This window comes from Dreissena polymorpha, chromosome 4 (genome assembly GCF_020536995.1).
Source record: "Dreissena polymorpha isolate Duluth1 chromosome 4, UMN_Dpol_1.0, whole genome shotgun sequence".
Classification (NCBI taxonomy): Eukaryota; Metazoa; Mollusca; class Bivalvia; order Myida; family Dreissenidae; genus Dreissena; species Dreissena polymorpha.
Window position 1 is genome coordinate 48,456,840 of NC_068358.1, and position 12,178 is coordinate 48,469,017.

A 12,178-nucleotide genomic window follows, 5' to 3' on the forward strand; every position below is an offset into this window, starting at 1 on the left:
CCACCTTATAGGCATGATTTAAACAAACTTACGATGGAGCAAGGTTACATGCCTAATATTAGATTTCTTAGTGTAATCTTCTTAGAGAAGGTTTTTTAATTGATTTCTCTACTCACTGAATATACTCTAGTCAATCTAAATCATATGAATCATAGATTGTGACCTATACATGATTTTAGTTGTTTTAATGAAACCCCCCTTACAGTAATACATAATAATACATTTAAAAACATGAGCCGTGATTTTTCTAAAGATAATACATTTTAAGCTTTTGAAATTACTGAAAATTATCTCACTCTTCTCTGGTGAGCTTAAAAATAAGCATAATATATACCATACGTTGTGATTCTAGTTCTTTGAGATTCTTTTCCATCCTATCTACATCTCGTTTACTTTTTTTCCATTTGACTCTTTTTCGTCCAATCTTTGACGACATTTTATGAGTAGTTCAACTGTTTTCGTTTCAATATTCTTAAAGTCTTTAAGGCTCTCCTCAACGTTGATACGCATACCGTCAACACGTGTAACCATTTGTTTAACGTTCACATCCTGTGTAGAAGACAATTGAATCAAAAGCTCCACCTGTATTCCCACATCTGTACACGTCTTTTCCATCAAATATATAAACTCTTGAAATCGGGTTTCTGCGCTGTTTAAAAGTACATTAATGTCATCTTTTATGTCTCTGTCTTCTGAAAGACTCTGGGCCAATGATAGTATATTTCTTTGGATAATTGCAACCGCCTACAATAATAATTCAAACAATACCACCCATTAAACTCGTCATATGACAGCGAATTGTTATTCTGTGAAAAATGAACCACGTACGCAACAATTAAATAAATTCATTTATTGAGTTCCGAGTGTTGTTCACAATAAATGTTCAATATGATGATGAATTTTCTACTTACCATCGAAGAAGATGCTACAATTAAAACACAACACATAATTAATTCAAAATGTATTCAACACAATGATTTCTTTTCGGGGTAATTTTGCTTTTATGTTATCATGAATAGTATTTGCAAAACATTCATGTTTGTCAAATTATCAAAACTGTATGATCTTACAGTGGGAATAGTTCAATATCAGAGATCAATTGTAAATATTTCGAAGACATTCTCAGCTATGAATTATTCATTTAAAAAAACTAATGTCTAATGGTTGTGTATTCGAAAGCAGAGAAAGTCATCAAAAGGTTTTGCTTCAGAAACGTAATGATAGGGACCAATCAAATATATATGCAGTAGAAAACATAATACATATGCAATTATTGTTCTTCATTCAATTTGAATCTTTGATATCAAAACTACGCGCAATAGGCTTACCACTAAGCTGTCGACATGAATGTCTTTTCAATAATTGTACGTATGTGCATTATAAAAGAAATCACAAATTAAAAGAAGTCCGAATATAAACAATTTGTTTCTATAATTTGTAATTTGTTTCATATAACTACACAATAACAATTGTACTAAATATATCCTGTCCACCTATCAATTATCCGTGAATTTAGCCAAATAAACGACATTTGATGTGGAAATAAATCAGAGTTTTGTTTTGCTCCCACAATATATATATATTAATGGAAAATTCTACTGCTAGAAAGACGCGTTTTTAACATAAGTATTTTATGAAGCGGTTTACATCTTACATTTTCATGAAATGAATAGTGTTTGTAAATATATCTCTTATTTCATAATTTAATATTAGTAAGTTTGAAATAAAAAACACAGTATTCTTTCGAAAAATTTCAAATCATGTTATTTTATTTCAGGCACTTTATATAATCTGGCAACTTAAACGCGAATTGTGCTAAAATTAAATGTGAGCAAACGTAATAAACAAAAGAAATCACACTATCAGAAAGATTTCTATCAACGCATGCATACTTCAATGTTAAAAAATATTTTTATTGTTTAACAGGAGAGCTAAGCTCTACCTACCAGACATTGTAATCCTCCGTTGAACGATTCAGTCTGCACTGTAAGATTCTATTCGAGTACACTACTAGTCGCATGTGCGTTTGCTTTAAACATTAACCGTAGTTTAAACGAGGGAGTATTGCTAGAGATTGAAGGCTACACACACGTTGAACAATATCGAATTAAATCTGAAATAAAACTACAAAGTCCTATTGGGGGTATTAAGATGTGTTAGCAAAATGTCATGTATTGTCAAATACTTTCGAAATAAGTGCAAATATTGCATGTACAAATAAGTTACAAATCAAGATTTGCACTCATTTAGTTCAGAATGTTCTCACTAAATTTACATTTGACCTAGTAAAATCTCACTCGCATCATGCTATTGCTTTTGTTTGGAAGACACTATTTGAGGAACGAAACATTCTTAAGAAAATAAACATATCAAGTATCATACGTTTATCAAGAAATATATTTAGAAATGTAATTCGTCTTATATCCTGAATTTGAAATAAATGGTAGAAAAATAACTTCTAAGCTATTCAATTAAAACCAAAGGTTTAAGTTGTGCTGTGTTTATTTTCAGTTTAAAGCCGCTTATCCACCCCTTGAAATGTTTGCCATGAAGTACCCGTATATTTAACCACAACAGTGTTCGTACAAACACATTTTAATGCGTGTGATCACATCACCTGTGGCCTCACGTGGCTTATTGTGAATGTTTTTCTTCGACATCGAAAAATTGGATATTTGATTAAGATGCAATTTTCTATCAACACATTTAAAAACATTGTTATATCCGCGTCATGCGAAACTTGGTCTTATGGCATGTGCGACAAACGTAGCTGAAACCCAGCCTGCGCAGTCTGGTCAGTGGCTACTCTTTCCGCTATGAAAAAGCACGCAAGGTTTCTTGGTATTTCCTGAGTATCCTCCTCAGTTTGTATGTACTGACAAAACTGTGCAGATGCGAATGCTGGACTGGAGCGAATTGTTCTCAAACGAGGTTTTAGTACTGCGTTTTCACATATCAAATCAAATCATAATATCTCAATGATATTTATCGTTTTCAATTTAGCATTTCAGTATTAAACGTTTAAACGTTCAACTAGTACACAATATTTAAAATTCCGATAATATATTATCATGAGGTTTTTATCTCGGTTTTACATTTCGTTATTTAGGAACGCGCTGCAATTGTTGAACATCTTATTGTCAACCTGGGACTTAGATCTTTGAGTCCAACATCATAGTGTACAAAAATGTTATACTTGAATTATATTTCTAGAACATATCTTGAACATTTCTGACTATTTCGTTTATTCATCAGCAATTTTAACATTAACACGACAAAATCGCCTTTTTTATTTAGGTAATATACGATTTAAGAGTCGTCGTTTGTAATGGTTTGTTAATTGGAAACCGTTTTGGGGTTTCAATAACCACCATCTAGGCATGCTTAAGTCTATTTCACTTTCAATTTCGTGAAATGATGTTTTTTCAGTTACATTACTTAGCTTCAACGCGATCTGAAGTTACAAGTTGCAAAAACCAAATGCTGACTCAATCGCGATCTCGTTCTGAGGTAAATACAATGTCGACATATTCAGTTTCAAAGGAACATCTCACGAAGTCTAAAGTTATTTAGCGGGGCTTTATATATACATTCCAAAGAAAGGTCTTGTTGTGATATATATTGATATATCGACATTATTAATCACACTATCTGAACGCTTTACTATTAATTTATTTTGCCGAACCGTTTTACTTTTAAGTTACAGACAACTTGATATTGACCCAAAAATAAACATCCAATATGCAATTCATACGAAATACCGAGCTAATTGGTATACACATACCTGTGTAATCTCGAGTAATTGAGTATTTCCTGAACGCAAAGACAATATATTTTTTCTTAATTTTCTATTTTTAATAACACTGCACTTGATCTCTCCTCACCCAAATGTAATATCACGTGATTTCTGCTATAAGAGAGATTAACCCTTCCATATATGTGTAAAAGTTTCAAGGAGATTAACTCATATTTAATCATCTTTAAGGTTCTGTTCAATATATGGTACTACATGTATATTGTATAGGCAATTGGTCACATGTCTTTAATATAATATTACCGTGGATTAATAAGAATTTCACAGATGATGTTTCTGGAATTTTAGAATTCCTATATATTCTTTACAATAGTGTCAGGGGCTATTTTAGGAAAAGATCTAAGATAAATTTATAATTATATAATACAAGTATATAATTATTTGTAACTAATATACAATTACTTCGCCAGAATGTCATCTTTTATTCGTCCCGATATTTAGGCAGTGATTTGATTTGTGAAAGATATGAGACGTAAATATGTAATACTCTTTTACATGATTGTCTTGAATTTCTTAAAAAAAGTAATTTAATTTAGTCAATCAGTAATGCGTAGTCACTACAATTCAACAGCACTGAAGATAAAATTAAACATACAGTAAATCCCAGCTAATAATGACCACCTGTCTCACCTTTTTGTATGAACAGATAGTGTTTTTGAAAGCAATATGTCAAATCCTTTTACTTCGACGGACGACAATTCCCACATTTTTATATATTAACTTTTTTCGGAAGTGACATACCATTAACACATCAAAAGAATACAAATAAATGTTTAGGAGCACACTTGTTCCACCGTACAGGTGGTGGCGTGCACGGTTAGTAATATGATCATCGCCTCACGCACGGCTGGAAACAAATCCGTTTTTTGACCAACTCAACAAAATCTCACTAATTCTGTTCAACGGATTCCTTCTTGTTCATGTCGTACCATGACATTGCGTCTTGTTCAAAATTATCGATTTGATAAAATTTGTAGATGGTTCGGACTTTATCTTTACAGTCTGGTCGATCGAAATTTTTGATGTGGTTCGGATGGAGTTGATATAACATGGAAATCGGCTTCCTAGAGACTGGATCAGTGCGTCCATGTAAGATATATAAATTGTGCGTCTATAGTATTCGTCACTGGTTCCACCAACATTTGCTTAGTGTACTTGACGGCCTCATTGCCGTGGTATTGTCATTCTAACACTAATATCTTAAGCTGTGTTTAATGCCGGACCGAATATATAATCCGCGAAAATCAAATCCGTATATTCTCGATGATCGGTAAACATCGATGTCGGATTATCGACGTGTTTTTTGACACCGATCATGTCTTATTGAACAGCCTGAAGTGCTTACGTGATTTGCTCCAAAATGGACGAATATTTGGCTATTATGTGGAGCGTTATCACAAATGTCGCCGTTTTACTTGCCGTCCATAGCTGATGTGCGGTCTGTCGTTCTTTCGTATTATGTTCGTTTTGTGCTAAATACTCTTAATAACGGCGTATTTCGATGAAATGTTAAGCGAAGATTCGTATGCTTTTATACTGCGCAGTCCACTTTCTTTGGCTTAACAATGGTGTGTTCGAAACTAGCCGTCTTCTCTTATGGCGCTCTCTGAAATACTTATGATTGCTTTCACAGTTCCTATGAAATTACGTACGTCAGAAGCTGTATTTAGATTATTTGCAACAAGATTAATACGGTGAGCCGAACAATGTACAAACACGGCGAGAGGATAATCGGCTTTAATACGGGCTTTTACACCATGTTCTTTTCCAGCCAGAGTCGAGCATCCATCGCATCATAGGTCGCGTAGCTTGATCAAGTTCAGGCCATACTTCTTGCACTGTGTTATGATTGTTCCTGCAATAGTTTCTGCGTCCATTTCATCAAAAGCTGTATATCCAAGGAACTCCCAATATCCATATCATGGCACACTTGAACACTTCGAGCTGTTGGCGGTTGAGGATGGGGGTAGCGCTGGCTAACGGTTCAGGATCGGGTGAAGCGCTGGTTGACGGTTCAGAATCGAGAGCAGCGCTGGTTAACGGTTCAGAATCTAGGTGTTGATTATCTGGCGTGGGCTCTTTTGGCACTGATACGTCACTTCAGTCGCGCTGTTTGCTTAGAGGTGCTCCGTCGTCTTCAGATGAAGGATACGCGCCAGGTTTACGCTTGGTGAAGTAATTCCTGGTGTCTATTATATAACGTCGGATATATCTGATTCTGAAAATAAAGATATAAATGATGGAGTAACAAGAGGCTCACAAAGCGAACAACATCATGATACAAGGCTGAGGGAAGCATTTACAACTTCTTTCGCGCCATGAGCACCTCTGTTGCAATGCATAAAAAATTTCGCGAGATGAGCAAATTCAGCAACATTTTTCAAGGTTATAACGTCTGGGTCACTAGTCTGAGCACGCCAGGCAGAGTGGAGTTTCAGATTCACCTTCGAAATAGGTGCGCCTCCAAATCGAGGCCTTTACAAAATAATATTTATCTGATATATATTGAAACCCTTCTATAACGAAACTGAGTTGGCTTATTATGAACTGTCCTAACTCTATGCTCTCAGCGTTATATCAAACTGAATATTATTATTTATAGATGGCAAAAATTATTTCGAAGTTGACTTTGGCGAGGTCGACGCTGGGTTTGAATTTAATCGTACAAGTACAACTGTACAAGTCTAATAATATTATGAAAAACGAAAATAATTCCCTAAAGTATCATTATATGCACTTCATGACTATAACACCTAATAAACGAAGGAAGTTACGAAAGTGTTCACTTACTGCTGGGAAGATTGATTTAGATATGTCTGCAAAACCCGAGTATATAGTAACGACGAACGACAACCGTTTTATTATTAAAAAGTTACAAGCCCCATCATCCAGTATTTACAGTTTGCAGGATAACGTAACTGTTAATTGGGGGTTCCATCTTTTAACTTTTTTGGATTTATTTGACGGTTAAGTGATGCTTTATTTCAAATAAATTTTATTAACAAGTTTTCATAAGAATTTCAACTAGTGCATAAAAGACAGATTTTTATGCTGCTTATGGCAATGTGAAATACATCAGAATTACTTTATTTCATAAGCATGTGTTCTTGTTCAAAAATTTCATTTTTTCTGCATTCAGTGAACTCGATTAAGTTTCAGGCAACGTGAAATTTTGTCACCGATTTCAGACTTATTCAAGGATTTATTCTTATACCCTAAGATATCGGCACAAACGGCAAGAAAAACTGTCTTTAATGCACTGTTTTTGCAAACAAATGCCAATAACTTGAGATATTTGCAAAAGTTCTTAACGATGTGATTACATTCTGTACAGCCCGTCTGTAAACCCCTGAAAAACCCGTTGATTCTGCACCCTGTTAAAGGATTGGTGACGTATTTACATGTAATTCGTCATGTACCAAAGTTAAAACATTCGTAATGTCTTATAGAAACTGCATGATGACGTAGGTACCTTCATGGAACACCATGGAAAGAAAATCCCCACTGTAAGCATCTTAATTAGATGAAAAACATCTTCGAGGAATTGACTAATACAAAGGTCCCGTCCTGAAACGGGGCCTTCCGATACCTATCACGACTTACAAATCACATTAGTTATTGTGGGTTAAACTTAATTAATGTCTTCAGATGATGAGTGATGACTGATGAGAATTCTATATGAGAAAAGTCACTATGCTCAGAGGAGAGAGGAACTATGTATAACCCACTCCAATACACTCAATTTATCAATGCCAAATCCTAACTCGCAACCTTCCAGATATACTGCATGATGCACCTTTAGCTGGCCGTATTCTTTAAATGTTCTACGCCTCCTGCGGTAAAGGGGGAGAACCCCCCCCCCCACCTCCATTGACTCCCCCCCTCCTAGGATCATTCCTGCGGACGCCCATGGGCAGCTCATGCTTCCGAAGATGCCGAAGCCGATATCGCGTTTGCTTGTTAATGTTCGGATATCGTCGCGGGAAATTCGCATGGGATATATTGTGACACAACAAAATAAAAATGAGCATTTTGTCTCTCGTTAAATAGATGTTACCAGACCACATCTAGCTTTAAAATGTTGGCTATCGCTATAAGGAACACTTATTTTTTATTGGTTAACCTAATTTTATGAAATATTTTTCGAAATATTCGTTGAATTTGATATATATGTGGATTAAAGTGCAATTGGTGTATTTAACTTACTTCATATTTGAATTTTAAATATTTACATTGCAATGTATTCCATTAAAAGTCCATGATATTTCAGTTAAGTGTACGAAATGACAAACATATACGGGCGTTTACCGCTTTATACATATGCAATTTTGACATAACAAGACATTATATGTTTATCTAAGCTAAAAATATTTTGGTTTGCCTCCATTTGCTATGCTTCCGGCTTTCTTTTTCCCTGCCTTAGTGGGGTTCAACTGGTCATTGTCGGCTCGGGTACTACTTACATGTACCCAGGGTACTCTTAAGTATACTTACATAAACTCGGGTACGGTAAATATACTTAAACGAACCCGGTCGATATTAGACTGTACCCGAGTTGTATTCCCGCCCAAAATCCTATGTCGTAAAACGCGCTACTGGTTGCCGTAATACGATATTGTTTATCAGAGGCGAAGCGAGCCCTAAAATGATGTGCAGGCACATTTTAGGCGCTCCAGGGGCATTTTTTCTCCCTCCCCCCCCCCCCCCTCTGGGAATAAAGGCCAGTAGTGGGCGCAGACGCGATTTTTCTTATTATAGTTTTTAACATATATACAGTTTTGGCAACAGATGGCAATACAATTGCAAATCTGAAGTTTGATTAGAGGAACTACATGTTCCGTCTTTTGGAAGATGCAAAAGGATACGAAGCCGGTCATCATTTGACAACGTTTCAACCGAACAACATGGATCTGGATATGGTGATGGAATATTACAGGCATTAATTGGTATGAAATACTAGAGCCATAGTAAAAAAACGTTGTTTACCGCTATGAACATGCACAGGAAACTCTCAGTCACTCGATCAGACAGTCTTAACAATATAATGGTTTTAAACCATAAACGTTTGAGAGGTTACAAAATACAATTAAAAATGCGCTATTTTTATTTTGGGTGTATTCAACTAGACTAAAAAGGCTGCGCTTGCTTTGTTAGTTTGGAATACGAACTCGTTGAACGCGTTTAATGTCCAAAAAATGTCCAAAATATTTTATGTTTGAATTCTCTACGGGTAAACCCCTTCGATTTTGTTTTTGCATTTTCGGGCGTTATATTTTTTCGTGCCTACGCACCTGTTTATCTTGAACAAACTTCTCTTTAAAAAAACATGCTTTTTGAGTATGAGTTTCGTAATATAGTGGCCATTTAACAGAAAATTGACAAAAAAGTGATCATAATTAATTTAAAAAAATAGCCGACAACGACCGATTTATCGTTAAAATTCCTGAGTACGTTTTAGTATATTTACCGTATCCGGGGTACATGTGAGGAGACTTAAGAGTACCTGGGGTACATGTAAGAAATACCCGAGTGGGTATAAGCCATAGACTGGTTTATTGCAAATCGCGACAGTTTTTCCAAACACATTTTTGGTAAGTTTACATGACCCGTCTAAAATGAATTGCATGAATCGAGAACTCTTTCGAATTTATTTGCTTCGATGTATTCGATATCTTTTATATCTTTCTATTGCTCTTCTCGCGGTATTTCAATTGCGCCCTCTACTAACTTAAATTATTAAATTGTAATGTATGCATTATTATAAGTCAACGTGTGTGATCTAATTTCCATTCGCTCTCAGAAAGCAGTTTTGCATTTGATCATGAGCAATATTCTGGTAAGTTGTGGTTTTAGATCCATCAGAAACACGTTTATTTACACAATGTAACGACATTCCGTTTTAACCTTTTAGTATTTCAGCTTATTTTAGACTTGTTTACTTCTCATCTGCTCGCACTTTGCCGATCTCCCGATAGGTTACATATCACAATACAATGTTTAGGCTTAAGATATTACAATCTAATACTGTTAATATTCGTACCAAAATCGTTCGTATTTTTTTTTCAAGTTTGTACGAAATCAAGAAAACCAACAACCGGAGTTTACATAACGTCCGCAGCCATCATTTTTCAATTTTAATATTTTTGTTGGTTTTCCATTTTAAGAAGATGTTCTGCCAAGAGCTGGGCATTACACAAACCCTTCGTTTGAGCAAAAATGACAGCTTTTGGTTTCCGGAAAGCAACAAAGGGGAGATTCCTGAACTATCAAAGTCTCTAAAGAAAAAAGTTATTAGCCATGGTGATCTTATATATTGGTTCTATTCGTTTACATATTCGATTTTGTATAGACTTTTAAGTCTATATATGTCTGTCTAATAAAAAAAATCATCAAATGACATTATAAAGATTCGATGTGCAAATATTGCCAAAGTGTTGTTTTATTAAAATTTGAAGACAATTAACATATTGAAGAAATACAATAGTCCCCATGTATGACGACAAGTGCCTGTAAATTAATGTCAAACTAGTAATAAACTAGAGCTTTGTCACAGACGTGACGAATACCCCCACATACCGCATTGACACATACTATTTTGCATGCTGTTTTCACAAAAAACAGCGGACACAATGTCTAATGTCTAAAACGCACAAAGTGACCCCGTGACCTTGTTTTTGGACCCGGCATGGCCCATGTTTGAACTTGACCTTCACATCATCTAGATACAACTTCTGAGCAAGTGTGGTGAAGATCGGATGAAAACTACTTGAATTAGAGAGCGGGCACCATGCTGTGACCCCGTGACCTAGTTTTTGATCTGGCATGGCCCATGTTTGAACTTAGATAAAACATTTGACCAAGTTTGGTGAAGATCGGTTGAAAACTACTTGAACTAGAGAGCCGACACCATGCTGAATGTTAAAAAACGCACTAAGTGACCCCATGACCTAGTTTTGGCCCGTCATGGCCCATGTTCAAACTTTGCGTAGAGATCATCTAGATAAAACCTCTGACCAAGTTTGGTGAATATATTGGATGAAAACTACTTGAATTAGAGTGCGGACAACAAGCTGAATGTTTAAAACGCACTAAGTGACCCCATGGCATAGTTTTTGACCCGGCATGACCAATATTCGAAATTGACCTAGCCATCATCTTTATACAACAACTGACCAAGTTTGGTGAAGATCGGATGAAAACAACTTGAATTAGAGAGCGGATACTTAATACAGACGACCGACCAACAGACAGACAAGTTCACTCCTATATACCCCCGTAAACTTCGTGTGTAGGGGTATAAAATCTTACCACATGGATATAAAAGCACTTAGTACCTAGACCCCTGTGTTGCGATCAATTTTAATAAGACATTTTAATTCCAAATAGTAGCAACTAGCTTGTTCAGTTAATACTTAATCCATTTATATAATTTCTTGTTTATTGTGTAATGAATAAATTATCTGTTACCTTTAACATAATAAATGTTGTATACGCTAGTACAAAACCAGCATTGTTTATTTTCTAAAAGGTAATACAATTTTACTTATACGATCTTGTTTTTAACAAACTGCATAGTATGCTGCATTTTACTTGTTTTTCATACATGCAATGAATGGTTTATAATAAATTAGTCATTTATTCCACAGTTTTTCAAAATATAACATCCCTTTTTAAGTATTCTTTACTATTATTTACGTGCAAATTTATGATGTGAAGTGTTTTGTATCGCCATACAATACCACATACCTTTTCATATATGTACTGAATATACTATCATCATGTACATGCTTCTGCTTGTGGATTAGCCTAGAAAAAGAATGACTTACATATCAATAAGCTCACATGATCACTGATGTCTATGTTTGTTGTATGTGATTTTTTAATGTATAAATAACAACATAAGGATGATATAACATTGTGTTTGTTTGAATTCAAATCATTACTATACAGCTACAAACTAAGTGTATGCAGTTTAGACTGATTTATCAATTGCATCAAAATAGCTAGTTTTGTAATGGCGACAGCATTAAAACTAAGCGACAATAATTTGCGAAATAAAATTAAAACCCTGCTAGATACCTGTATTTATGAATTATTTCAATTGCAACACAAGTATGCCGTCATTCTGTTCCACACATTTATAAATTGCTCATCCTTTCAATCAACATTGAGTTTACAAATTACATTATTTTGATTATTTTAAATCCGTTAATGCTAGAATCACAGCTTCAGGGAGCTTCAGTTGAATTGAGACATTTGATGAAACAACCCGTTTCCCAGGTAGGGCCAGTGCATGTACTTGGTGTCTTAGGGTGATCTAAAGAACACTCCCACTTAAGAGATCAATACCGAAACCTCCCAGTT